This window comes from Triticum aestivum, chromosome 4D, assembly GCF_018294505.1.
Source record: "Triticum aestivum cultivar Chinese Spring chromosome 4D, IWGSC CS RefSeq v2.1, whole genome shotgun sequence".
Classification (NCBI taxonomy): Eukaryota; Viridiplantae; Streptophyta; class Magnoliopsida; order Poales; family Poaceae; genus Triticum; species Triticum aestivum.
Genome location: NC_057805.1, coordinates 311,424,850 through 311,439,900, shown reverse-complemented (window position 1 = coordinate 311,439,900; position 15,051 = coordinate 311,424,850).

Genomic DNA, 15,051 nt, shown 5'->3' with positions numbered 1-15,051 from the left:
CAATTATGTTATTATTGTTGAGAGAACTTGCACTAGTGAAAGTATGAACCCTAGGCCTTGTTTCAACGCATTGCAATACCATTTGTGCTCACTTTTATCGCTTGCTACCTTGCTGTTTTTATATTTTCAGATTACAAATATCCATATCTATCATCCATATTGCACTTGTATCACCAAAACTTCGCCGAACTTGTGCACCTATACAATTTACCATTGTATTTGGTGTGTTGGGGACACAAGAGACTCTTTGTTATTTGGTTGCAGGGTTGTTTGAGAGAGACCATCTTCATCCTACGCCTCCCACGGATTGATAAACCTTAGGTCATCCACTTGAGGGAAATTTGCTACTGTCCTACAAACCTCTGCACTTGGAGGCCCAACAACGTCTACAAGAAGAAGGTTGTGTAGTAGACATCAGGATGCCCACAACCCCGACAAGTTCACCTGGCCATGTGACACCTCAGGCTCTTACACGACACACTCAACCTACCAGAGACTCCGCCTCAGTCTCATACGATCGCCTGTCCACAATTGCATCTGGAAAAGCTGGGCCATCCTCAAGTGTAAGATCTTTGCATGGCTTGTGTTGCAAAGAAGGCTTTGGACATCCGACCAGTGCGCCCGTCATGGCTTGCAAGACCAGACTTCGGCATGTTACACTTGCCTGCAAGAGGAGGACACCATGGATCACATTTTGATCCAACGTGGAAGTCAGCGCCCCTGAACCTCACCACTTGCTCAAAGATTGGTGGTCCTTGGCGAGGCTTAGCCAACCCCGAGCACATACCCATAGCTTTGATACCCTGGTCATCAACATAATCTGGTCACTCCGGAAAACAACGGAACGCGAGAATCTTCGGTAGAATGGACCAACACCGCTCGCCTGCACAACCAGCTTCTCAAGTGCTCGACAAGATTCATGAACGGCACACCGCATGAGTAGGACACTTAGATCCCTTATGAGAGAGTAGCTTGTGTGCGCTATAGGGATGGGTGTCGGCTACACTGTACAGTGGCGGAGCTTCATGGGGGCCAACCTAGGCGATGCCCCCCCCCCCCAGCCCAAGAAAAAAATCACCTACTACACATTAGTTTTTATGCTATATGTTTAGTAAAAATAGGCTAAACCTCATAGTTTTTCCCCTCCTAGCCCATTGCCCCTCCAAAGATTTGGCCCAAGCTCCGCCACTGACACTGTTTGTTCGCATTTGGTCCTAGTCTCTTGTGCATGTCTTGCTTCCTTCCATAAAAATATGGTACGTCATTGGCGTATTCTCAAAAAAAAGTGTGAGAGAAAGATGACACACATGTGTCATAGGATCTGCCCAGATCCAAAGAAGCGCGTGCGACCGACGCCAGCTTTGGTCGGTCGCACGGAAGCAATTTTAAAAAAAATACACAAATGCAAGACTGGATGTATCGCCGCTGGGCCGCCTGTCCGGCCACTCCCCGACATCCTAAATGCTAGAAAATGCAGCGGCGCTATCTCGTTGTTCCGGGCGTATGCGTGTCAGCCATCGGATGCGGCCATATCTCTTGTATGTGCATGTTCTGACGCATCTGGTTATTTCGCACAGCAGATGATGACAGTGTGTAGGGATCGCGCCCACTTGCATGTGGATCGCCAGCGGCGCGCATGCATGTAATGATGCACCTATTTATTTCGTTTCATTTTATTTCAAAAAGCTATAACTTTTGAACCGAGTGTTGAAACGATGAACCATTTTCACTGTTGGGTTCCTTGTGATGAGCTCTTCAAAACTAGATCCCGTATGAATATGTTTTGATGACTTTCTTCAAAATCAACTTCAATGCTAGACGAGGCAACTTTAGTGTTAAACAGGAGCAACTTTGCTGCAATATGAATTGCACCATGTGTATTAGTGAATTCGCCTAATAGCCTCCTAATTAATTGCGTGCATTAGTGTAATAGAGGGTTACCATGGTTGCTAAGTTGTATACAACAGAAATTAAGTTGTAGATATTTTTGATGCCTACAAGACTGTGAAATTTGCTTACAATAGAGTGGAAAGTTGTCGAACATGGGTTTCAAGTTGTCTACCTCAAAAACTAAGTTGCCTACGGATGATCCTTAATTGCCTACAATACTATGGATGTTGTCCATCCAGGGACTAAGTTTTTCACAATATCAAAATGTTTTTGTGGGTTCTATGTTGTCTATCATGATTTTAAATTTTGAAACTATGTGGAGATTGATGGTATGAGAGCCTTGTGTTTTCCTTTATTTGGGGAGTCTGTCCACCAATACTACTGAGCGTGTGGGCATTGGCTAGGCAGGTCATGACGAGCTTTCCAAAACTAGTGATTGTGCTTGATCCTATGACTGAGTACAGGTGCAGTGCATGCACTATTCTTGATTCTGCTTAGAAACATACTCGTGCGTTGTAGAGCTTTTTAAAACTAATCAGGACTTGCCCTTGATGATAGATGAGGGACAGTTTTATTGTGGTATGCTTCATTTTCTTTCTTTTTTAGTTTTCCCACACATGTTTTCATCCTAGGTTAACACAAACATGTCATACTTTTATCCACAGGAGAAAGGGCGTACATGGTCTTAACAAGATCACGATGGACCGACGGAGTTGCAGGGGAGGGGGTAACAAGATCATGTCTTCTTTTGTCTGTGTGCTTTTTCCGACAGCTAAATTGTTTGGGAAATACACATGAGTTGCACATAAATTAGCTCATAGTTGCTTTCTTTTGTTCTGGTCAAAAACACTTAGAGCTGCTATGTTTGTTTCCTTTTTCTATTTCCTAGTTAACTTGTGCTAGACTGAATACTCTAATTTGCCCTACATAGTTTGCATCCTTTTTATGCACAATACATGAAAGATAACATAGTTGCCCACATTAACCATACAATTTCCTAAAAGCTTGTATCCCATTGCCCAATCCACATGAACAAAAACATTACCAAGAACACGATTTGGCCAACATCTAAAGGTTTTAGATACCTTTCAATTAAGTTTGTGTCATAGTGGTGTGTCAAGAATTTCTTCTCTTCGGGTGGGATCCCTTGGTATGATCGTAAACACTTGGCGAATGATCATAGAGGGTGGTGGGGTGGAGCTAGTCATGGGGACATAACTAAAACCATGGAGTTTTTTATGAGATTAAGTTTATCTATGAATCCCTAAAAAGCAAACATGTGTATGTTCTTTATCCCTTTTCAGGTGTCATAGTTGCCCAAAATCAGCTATACAGTTGCCTAGAACCATGTATCCAGTTGCCCAATCCTCATGAACAGAAATATTACCAAGACCATAATTTTACTTATATGTAAAGGTTTTAGATACCTTTTAATTAAGATTGTGCCATAGAGACACATAAAGAATTTCATCTCCTCGGGGTTCGATCCCTTGGTATGATGGTAAATACTAGGTGAATGATCATAGAGGGGGGGTGTGGAGCTGGTCATGGGGACATAACTAAAATCACAAAGTGTATTTAGGGGATTAAGTTTATTTGTGACCCCCTCCAAAAATGAACATGTGTATGTTCTTTATCCCTTTTTAGGTGTCATAGTTGCCTACAATCAACTGTTATGTTGCCTAACACCATGTATTCAGTTGCCCACAATCAACCGTACAATTGTCTAAAATCATGTATCCAATTGTCCACAATCAACCATACAGTTGTCTTAAACCATGTATCCAGTTGCCCAATCCTCATGAACAGAAATATTACCAAGACCATAATTTGACTAATATGTAAAGGTTTTAGATACCTTTCAAGTTTGTGTCATAGAGATGCATCAAGAATTTATCTCCTAGGAGTGGGATCCATAGTATGATCATAAATACTTGGCGAATAATCATAAAGGGGGAGAAGGGTGGAGTTGGTCATGGGGCGTGACTAAAACCGTGAAGTGTTTTTCGGGGATTAAATTTATCTGTGAACCCTTTGAAAATGAATATGTGTATGTTCTTTATCCCTTTTCCAGGTGTCATAGTTGCCCACAATCAACCATACAGTTGCCTAAAACTAAGTATCCAGTTGCCCATGATCAGCAAATAGTTTGCCTACAACCATGTATCCAGTTGCCCAATCCTCATGAACAGAAACATTTATCAAGACCATTATTATTTGGTAAATATCTAAAGGTTTTAGATACATGTAATTAAGTTTGTGTCATAGAGGTGGAGTCAAGATATTCCTCTCCTTGGGTGTAATCTCTTAGTGCGACCGTAAAGGGGAGCGGGTGGAACTGGTCAGGTTTCCTAGCTGGAGATATGAGGCACATGACTATGTGTGTGTGTGCGCGCGCGTGTGTGTGTTTTGTCCTCTGCTACTGCCTAGGTGCCCAAAGAAAACTGTGGAGTTGCTCAAGCTTGGACTACACACAAGTTGCCTGGTGAACTTAATATTTTCTATATGTGGCCGCTTTATCTAGATACCAAGTCAGGATGAGACTACACACGAGTTGTCTGGTGAAGGCATTGGAGTTGCACAAAAACACCCCAAAAGTTGTTGGCTTTTTAAATACAACTCCAGTGCATATAAGTCATATGGTTGTTTTTCTTTTCTACCCCAACGGGCTCTGTTGGGTGAACTTAGTCTTTTTTATATGTTGTTGCGTTTATCAATACCCGAAGTTGTTGTTGCCACCTCTGTGACGCCCCCGATTTGACCATACACTAATCATGCACGCAAACGTGTACGATCAAGATCAGGGACTCACGGGAAGATATCACAACACAACTCTACAACATAAATAAGTCATACAAGCATCATAATACAAGCCAGGGGCCTCGAGGGCTCGAATACAAGTGCTCGATCATAGACGAGTCAGCGGAAACAACAATATCTGAGTACAGACATAAGTTAAACAAGTTTGCCTTAAGAAGGCTAGCACAAACTGGGATACAGATCGAACGAGGCGCAGGCCTCCTGCCTGGGATCCTCCTAACTACTCCTGGTCGTCGTCAGCGGGCTGCACGTAGTAGTAGGCACCTCGACGGTGGCGTCTGGCTCCTGGACTCCAGCATCTGGTTGCGACAACCAGGTAGAAAGGAAAGGGGGAAAAGAGGGAGAGAAGCAACCGTGAGTACTCATCCAAAGTACTCGCAAGCAAGGAGCTACACTACATATGCATGGGTATATGTGTAAAGGACCATATCAGTGGACTAAACTGCAGAATGCCAGATTAAGAGGGGGATAGCTAGTCCTGTCGAAGACTACGCTTCTGGCAGCCTCCATCTTGCAGCATGTAGAAGAGAGTAGATTGAAGTCCTCCAAGTAGCATCGTATAGCATAATCCTACCCGGCGATCCCCTCCTCGTCGCCCTGTTAGAGAGCGATCACCGGGTTGTATCTGGCACTTGGAAGGGTGTGTTTTATTAAGTATCCAGTTCTAGTTGTCATAAGGTCAAGGTACAACTCCGGGTCGTCCTTTTACCGAGGGACACGGCTATTCGAATAGATAAACTTCCCTGCAGGGGTGCACCACATAACCCAACACGCTCGATCCCATTTGGCCGGACACACTTTCCTGGGTCATGCCCGGCCTCGTAAGATCAACAAGTCACAGCCCCACCTAGGCACAACAGAGAGGTCAGCACGCCGGTCTAAATCCTATGCGCGCAGGGGTCTAGGCCCATCGCCCATTGCACACCTGCACGTTGCGTACGCGGCCGGAAGCAGACCTAGCCTAGTGGCGTTCCAGTCCAATCTGGCGCGCGCCGCTCGGTCGCTGACGTCACGAAGGCTTCGGCTGATACCACGACGTCGAGTGCCCATAACTGTTCCCGCGTAGTTGGTTAGCGCGTATAGACCAAATGGCCAGACTCAGATCAAATACCAAGAACTCGTTAAGCGTGTTATTTTGAAGTAACCGCGGACGCCGACCAGGGCCAGGCCCACCTCTCTCCTAGGTGAGCTCAACCTGCCCTGTCGCTCCGCCATAAAGTAATAGTCGGGGGCCGTCAGGAACCCAGGCCCACCTCTACCGGGATGGAGCCACCTGTCCTTTCAACCCCCTCATCAGAATCACCTGCGGGTACTCAACGAGCCGACCCGACTTTAGTCACCACATATGTCATGTATATAATGTATATAGTATATACCCGTGATCACCTCCCGAAGTGATCACGGCCCAGTAGTATAGCATGGCAGACGGACAAGAGTGTAGGGCCACTGATGGAACACTAGCATCCTATACTAAGCAGTAGGATAGCAGGTAAGGGTAACAACTGTAGCAACAATGACAGGCTATGCAACAGAATAGGATTAACCGAAAGCAGTAACATGCTACACTACTCTAATGCAAGCAGTATAGAGAAGAATAGGCAATATCTGGTGATCAAGGGGGGGCTTGCCTGGTTGCTCAGACAAGGAGGGGTCGTCGGTGACGTAGTCGACCACATGGGCATCAGCATCGTCACGGGGTCTACCGAAGAGAAGAGGGGGAAGAAACAGTAAATACATAGCAAGCAAGTGCATAACAGGACAACAGGTAGAGCTAGACGTGTTCTAACGCAGTATGAGGTGATACCGGTGAAGGGGGGAAACATCCGGGAAGGTATCCCCGGCGTTTCGCGTTTTTGAACAGATGAACCAGAGGGGGAAAGTTGCGTGTTTGCAATGCTAGGGATGTGTGGCGGATGAACAAGCCGCGTATTCGAATTCGTCTCGTCGTTCTGAGCAACTTTCATGTACAAAGTATTTCCATCCGAGCTACGGATTATTTTATATCAATTTCCAAAGTTTTTTTCATTTTCTAGATTTAAATTAATTCGAATTTAAACAGTGGAATATTCTTTTATACCTAGCAGCAGCTAGCTACTGAGTATGACAGGTGGGGTCCAGAGGCTGAGTCAGCATCCACAGTCAGCAAGTCAAAGGTCAATGTTTGACCAGTCAAACAGGGGGTGGGACCCAGGTGTCATAGGATGTTTTATTAACAGCAGTTTTAATTTGTTAGTTTATCAAAAGGGGCCCACTAGTCAGTTGGATATTAGGTAGGGGTTAGGTTAGTGCCTAATTAACAGGGTCGGGCCCACCCGCTAGTTTTAACCAGCGCGTCGGCGGTGGCGTACAGAGGCGACGGGGGCTCGCCGGACTCGCGGCTCCGGCGGCCATTTGGTCAGCCGAGAGCGGTTACGGGGAGAGGGCGACGGCGCGAGTCGGGGAGAGGGGTCACTAGGTGCGGGGGGGTGGCCGGAGCGACGGCTACGACGACTGACGAGCGGCGGTGGCAGCGGAGTTGCGTCGATGACCCGGTACAGGCGACCCCAGTACGTGTGGCGGGGCTCTCTGGAACGTCCGCATCGCGGTGCGTCCAGCGGTAGCGGTGGCATGGCCGGAGATGTGCGGCGAGGTCCGTGGCGTAGGAGGCTGCAGTAGGGCGGGCCAGGGCGACGCAGGCATGCGAGGGTGCAGCCTGACGCGCGGGCCGGGCTGCAGCGGCGCCGGGCATCGCGTGGAGGCGGGACTAGCAAGGAGGCGCGGAGCAGAGGGCAGTAGCGAGCAGAGGTGGACGGCGAGGCATGCGTCCGATACGGCGACCGCGCATAGGCGCGTGGTGACCGGGAGGGACGAGGAAAGAGGAGGGGCGCGTGCTCACGTGCGGTGCCGGCGACAGGGGAGAGAAGAGGCCGGGGGCTTGGCCTCACCGTACGGTGTAGGGGAATGGCAGCGGAGTTCGGGGAGGAGGACGGGGACGAGCGACGCAGAGGACGGCGAGGCAGCTCCGGCGAGGTCCAGGCGGCGGTGACGTGGTCCAGCGACGGGATCCGGGGAGGCGTGGCGTCGGGCTTGCGGGGAGGGGCGCCGTTTCCCCCCGATCCAGATCGGGAGAGAGGGAGGAGCGGGGTCGTGGGGGGAAGTGGGGTAGCGGCTAGGGTTTCGGCGTAGTGTGGGCATATGGCGCGGCTGGTGGGCCGTCCTGGTTGGCCTGATGGCCAGCTGGGCCAAGGCCCAGCGGGGGAGGGGGGATATTTCTGTTTTTACTTACCTTTTCTTTTTCTTATTTTATTCTTTATTGTTTAAATCTTATCCTTACATTAATTTTAATTCTAAAATATAGGAGTAGCTCCTAAATTAGTATAACTAAATATACTACTACCACATAAGGTTTAGTCCACAAATAAATTAGTTTAATATTTTATTAATTATAAAAGGCATCTAAATAATTGTTTTTGCTACTGTTTTAATTAGTTTAGCGCATCTAAACATTTTATAAAAATGTGGTTTCCCCACCATTATTCCTTATGATTTATTTGCCACATTTTGAACATCTTAGTTTTTGACATTTAAAAACTTTTAATGTTTGACTTTATTTTAAATTTGATTTTTGAACTGATTTTTGAATCAACGAGAGATTGACAACAGTAATCGAAGTGATGTGGCATCATTAGCAGAGGGTTACTGTAGCTTAATTATCCGGGCGTCACAATTCTCCTCCACTACGAGAAATCTCGTCCCGAGATTTAGGAGGCGGAGTAAGGGGGAAGATCTGGTTACGAATTCTAACGAGTCTTCTTGGTCTTGGTTACTCTTCTCGAAGAGGTCAATTCATTATATTGATGTCTTCATTTCTCTGCTTCGGGAACTCCATCGTACTTACAAAAGAATAAAGGGTGGGTATCCCGGGAGAACGGACCTCTGCAAGGTTGACTATCTGGTCGATAACATCAAGGGAAGGTGGAAAGTAACTCTCGAATTGAAACTTAAGAAAATATCAATAGTAAATAAAGGAGGTATCGTGGGAAGTTTCGAGCGGGCAGGCAATCGCCCGATGCCTGAAACAGAGTGTGAAAGGGGTTCAAAGCAATCGGAATAAGTATTATGTCTGATGCAGTATAGATCAGTAGGACGGTGGTCCGTGAATTACATACGAGGCCACGCGCGATGAATAAATTTGGGAACAGGGGGTGCACAGGAGAGTCATGTTTTGATCCTGTGGAACTGTGGGGTATGGGCCCACCATGTGGTTAAAGTAGGAAGGGCGGTGACATCTTGCACGATCATGATAGCAAGGCATGTCAGAGGGTAGCCTATCAGTTATATGTCAGCAACATCGTCGGTACCAAGGGCGAGGGACGAAGAGAACCATTTTCCTGCTCGTTGAACGAGGCGGACCAATAGGCAAAGTTCTCGTCCATCGGCGGCTACCGGAATGTCATCAACAATAGTAACAGGGTCTTACTGACCACGTGGTACAACAAGGTGCTTACCTAAGCAGGGAATTATCACTGCTCAGTTAAATCATATTACAAGAAAGGTTAAACAAAACAATGGAAAGGAAATATGATTATCAGATTAAACAGAACAATGGAAGGGAAAAATGTGTTTAAACACATATTTCAGGGGTATATCCTTCCCAAGGACAAGCAAGGCATGATATCTGTTGACAAGATATAATGTAGAAAACCCTTTAGGTAAGGGGAGAGAAATTTCATGACATTACCCATACAACGGTGTTTGGATAATTGAGCAAGAAACATTTAGCATTGGGCTTCAAATGTTCTTGTTGAAAATTGGAGTACCACAGACATGCTTCAAGATAGCATTGACATGGTCATTAGGTAAGATCAGGCTATGGATACACAAGGATCCATCAGGAACAACTTATAGAGTAAGTCTTACAATTTCCTCATGGAAGAATAGCTAACCTTGCTAAAAAGGAAAACTTATAACAATAGGTCCAACCGGCCAGGTGTGCTAGGCATGACATCACCTTACCGGGTCATATAAAGACCAATGTTATAACTCTTGGAAATATGTTCCAACCATCATATCTGACCGAGATTCAGTTCTGATTGGTGTCAGGATACCTCAGACTTAGGATGCCTGAGAAGAAAAGGTGCGGCACAATTTGACGAGATGACATTGTAAGATTCTCGGGAAATGAACTATGGAAGCGAGTTCCGAAACAAGAGTCCATCAGTAAACCAACGAGAGGATGAGGAGGTGGCTGATGGAATCAGCGACAATTCATCGAGATTAACAAAAGATGGATTTCCACAACCATGTGAACAAGGAGATAACATTTGTTAGATCAAATGGTATAATGATGTATGCTCGAGGAAAACATACACAATTAAACATTGGTTGAAAGGTGCACCCGAAATATGGGGTTAGGTAGCATGATCAATGTTAGAATGGTGTTAGCAACCGATAGGCTAAGAATGAATTATCGATCATTAACTTCAAAGCAATAGGGTTGCTAGAAGTGCAGAATCCAAACAACACCGTTCACTTGTGGGTACCCCGGTTGGAATCAACACGAGGACCAAGAAAGAATGGTGATGGTGAGAAGTATCATTATAGCAAGAATTCTTAAGAGGTGGAGCAATCCTCACAACATTCTTGACATCAAAGATGGTAATACTCCGCGGTAGAACTTAACATAAGTTGGATAGCAAGGAAATCAAGGTACAACACAAAACACGAACAAGTTTGTGTTGAATGGAAGGCAATAAAATGGTCGATGATAAAACAAATCATCGAGGGCAAGGATGGTATTTCTCATCCAGAATTCGATAGATATCTTGGAAGAGCTTAGGACGTTGATGATGTTCACGACACATTTGTAGCGAGAATTTATGAAGAGGTAATCGATCAGCGATGACATCAAGTCAAAGGAATGATGAAGCGAAAGGTTATTGGAACCAAGGGTACGACACAAACTCGAAATCAAGCTTGTTGTTCAAGGCTAAATGATACGACGAGGAAAATCGACGTAGGCTTAGCTCATCATCGGAAGTGGTGCTCTGGGAATAAGGACCAGGTAGCACAGTTAAAATCATCACGATAATGATATAGACAAACAGGCTAGGAATGACGTGATCGGCTACAAACCCATAAGTAAAGAAGATTTCTAAAAGTTGTTGAACCATAGTGCGGACTCAGTTCACTATTTGGTGTTCTCAGTTGACAACAACCCAGAACCCAGGAAAATTGGAATCGGAACAGTTGGTGAAGAACCCATAAGAAGTTATGCAGTTCCATGATATTCTCGAGATGCCATAGTGTAATACTCGACGATAGGGCAGAGTAGAGGGTGGACACGTGAAATGATCTGCAGAAGACAAGTACTTAAACTTGCCCGAGAAATGGAATCAAAGAAGAACATATGGTCGGAACCACAATTGCAAAGGATCAATTCACCGATACCAATGGATATTATATCAAGGAAATAGTTATTATTACAAGAAGCTTCCATGATAGGATCTACATCGTGTCCATGGGCATGAACACAAAGGTTCAAGGTCGACTCCCACTTCTTCAATGCATAACCTTCCATTCGCCTCTCGTATTTTGATAATGACATTAGTTGTCGAAAGTTTTACCTGGTGCAATACCAGATAACTATGTCCCGCGAAATCTTTCGGGTTCACACAGATTAAGGAAGGCATAGGTTCAATCCATCGGGGCATCGTAGAAACATATACCACAAGCTTCAATAGTAAATATCACCAGCTCGAAAGCAGAGCATGGTTGGCCAAATCAAGGAATAGGATTTACCAAAGGCATTATGTATCAGGGAAAGAACTACCAAAGTAATTGAATATGAAGGACGTTGTTGGATAAAATCCAACAAGGTTCTGATGGTCCATAAAGGATCTGATGTGAGTATCGGCTCACAATCAGAGAAAGAATCAATGCAAAGACATTGGATTATAGAAACAACTGAGTAACTTAGAGCTCAATTGCAAAGGAATTATGATTTCCAAATCAAGGGATCAGAAGCAATGCTCTGATTAGGGATGGATAAGTTGAATAGCCTTAGGGGTACAATCGACGGCAATTTGATTAGTTGAGAACCAGCTCCTATTCAAAATGACATCTGAGTCGGAAGGGTGAATTCTAGGATTCGACTGAGGAATGCGAGCATCCTCAACATATTGAATCAACGGACTTAAAATGATAAAGACAAGGGATGCCGATAAGATTATGAGACTTATGGGATTAACCATAATGCAAGCAAGCAAGAATTTCAAGAGCAACAGGTTGTTCAGGATTTTCGAAAGATCGAATGGTATTTTGAACACTTTTGTGAAATACTTGAATCAACTGGGGGTGAGCGGATACTCGGTAAGTGCAAGAATTATCCGTAGGGGTATTCAGGTGACAAAGAACAGCAAGGCAGTAAGCTCAAAGGATTCTCGGAACAACAGAGAGAATTTCGGGGTATCTTGTAACAACAAGATCAACTGGGAAACATTGTATGAATGGCGAGTATACGTGGTTATCCATAGGAGTTTATCGATGTAAGGGAATTGCAAAAGCGATGAACACAAGTTCTCGGGTTAACAGCGGAGAGTGTCTTCAGGGTCCTCACGTGCAGCAGACGATCATCAGTAATAAGGGGCTCTCCGGGTGAAAGTGATAACGAGATCCTAATATTAGAATTAGCAAAATTCGTTTAACCCGAATAGAAGAGAGATCAGAGTCCCAGAGTATAGACAAGGAGTAAAAGATCCTAATACCACCCAATGGCGACATGGGCCCGTAAGCCACACAGCTATGTTAGTAAAAGTCTTTCAATGACTAGACTCGACTTCGGCCAAGGAGTTGGAAAGGGGGATTCCTACAGGCAGTCGTCTCTGATACCAACTTGTGACGCCCCCGATTTGACCGTACACTAATCATGCACGCAAACATGTACGATCAAGATCAGGGACTCACGGAAAGATATCACAACACAACTCTACAACATAAATAAGTCATACAAGCATCATAATACAAGCCAGGGGCCTCGAGGGCTCGAATACAAGTGCTCGATCATAGACGAGTCAGCGGAAACAACAATATCTGAGTACAGACATAAGTTAAACAAGTTTGCCTTAAGAAGGCTAGCACAAACTGGGATACAGATCGAATGAGGCGCAGGCCTCCTGCCTGGGATCCTCCTAACTACTCCTGGTCATCGTCAGCGGGCTGCACGTAGTAGTAGGCACCTCGACGGTGGCGTCTGGCTCCTGGACTCCAGCATCTGGTTGCGACAACCAGGTAGAAAGGAAAGGGGGAAAAGAGGGAGAGAAGCAACCGTGAGTACTCATCCAAAGTACTCGCAAGCAAGGAGCTACACTACATATGCATGGGTATATGTGTAAAGGACCATATCAGTGGACTAAATGCAGAATGCCAGATTAAGAGGGGGATAGCTAGTCATGTCGAAGACTACGCTTCTAGCAGCCTCCATCTTGCAGCATGTAGAAGAGAGTAGATTGAAGTCCTCCAAGTAGCATCGTATAGCATAATCCTACCCGGCGATCCCCTCCTCGTCGCCCTATTAGAGAGCGATCACCGGGTTGTATCTGGCACTTGGAAGGGTGTGTTTTATTAAGTATCCAGTTCTAGTTGTCATAAGGTCAAGGTACAACTCCGGGTCGTCCTTTTACTGAGGGACACGGCTATTCGAATAGATAAACTTCCCTGCAGGGGTGCACCACATAACCCAACACGCTCGATCCCATTTGGCCGGACACACTTTCCTGGGTCATGCCCGGCCTCGTAAGATCAACAAGTCGCAGCCCCACCTAGGCACAACAGAGAGGTCAGCACGCCGGTCTAAATCCTATGCGCGCAGGGGTCTAGGCCCATCGCCCATTGCACACCTGCACGTTGCGTATGCGGCCGGAAGCAGACCTAGCCTAGTGGCGTTCCAGTCCAATCCGGCGCGCGCCGCTCGGTCGCTGACGTCACGAAGGCTTCGGCTGATACCACGACGTCGAGTGCCCATAACTGTTCCCGCGTAGTTGGTTAGTGCGTATAGACCAAATGGCCAGACTCAGATCAAATACCAAGAACTCGTTAAGCATGTTATTTTGAAGTAACCGCGGACGCCGACCAGGGCCAGGCCCACCTCTCTCCTAGGTGGCCGCAACCTGCCCTGTCGCTCCGCCATAAAGTAACAGTCGGGGGCCGTCAGGAACCCAGGCCCACCTCTACCGGGATGGAGCCACCTGTCCTTTCAACCCCCTCATCAGAATCACATGCGGGTACTCAACAAGCCGACCCGACTTTAGTCGCCACATGTGTCATGTATATAATGTATATAGTATATACCCGTGATCACCTCCCGAAGTGATCACGGCCCAGTAGTATGGCATGGCAGACGGACAAGAGTGTAGGGCCACTGATGGAACACTAGCATCCTATACTAAGCAGTAGGATAGCAGGTAAGGGTAACAACTGTAGCAACAATGACAGGCTATGCAACAGAATAGGATTAACCGAAAGCAGTAACATGCTACACTACTCTAATGCAAGCAGTATAGAGAAGAATAGGCAATATCTGGTGATCAAGGGGGGGGGCTTGCCTGGTTGCTCAGACAAGGAGGGGTCGTCGGTGACGTAGTCGACCACAGGGGCATCAGCATCGTCACGGGGTCTACCGAAGAGAAGAGGGGGAAGAAACAGTAAATACATAGCAAGCAAGTGCATAACAGGACAACAGGTAGAGCTAGACGTGTTCTAACGCAGTATGAGGTGATACCGGTGAAGGGGGGAAACATCCGGGAAGGTATCCCCGGCGTTTCGCGTTTTTGAACAGATGAACCGGAGGGGGAAAGTTGCGTGTTTGCAATGCTAGGGATGTGTGGCGGATGAACAAGCCGCGTATTCGAATTCGTCTCGTCGTTCTGAGCAACTTTCATGTACAAAGTATTTCCATCCGAGCTACGGATTATTTTATATTAATTTCCAAAGTTTTTTTCATTTTCTAGATTTAAATTAATTCGAATTTAAACAGTGGAATATTCTTTTATACCTAGCAGCAGCTAGCTACTGAGTATGACATGTGGGGTCCAGAGGCTGAGTCAGCATCCACAGTCAGCAAGTCAAAGGTCAATGTTTGACCAGTCAAACAGGGGGTGGGACCCAGGTGTCATAGGATGTTTTATTAACAGCAGTTTTAATTTGTTAGTTTATCAAAAGGGGCCCACTGGTCAGTTGGATATTAGGTAGGGGTTAGGTTAGTGCCTAATTAACAGGGTCGGGCCCACCCGCTAGTTTTAACCAGCGCGTCGGCGGTGGCGTACAGAGGCGACGGGGGCTCGCCGGACTCGCGGCTCCGGCGGC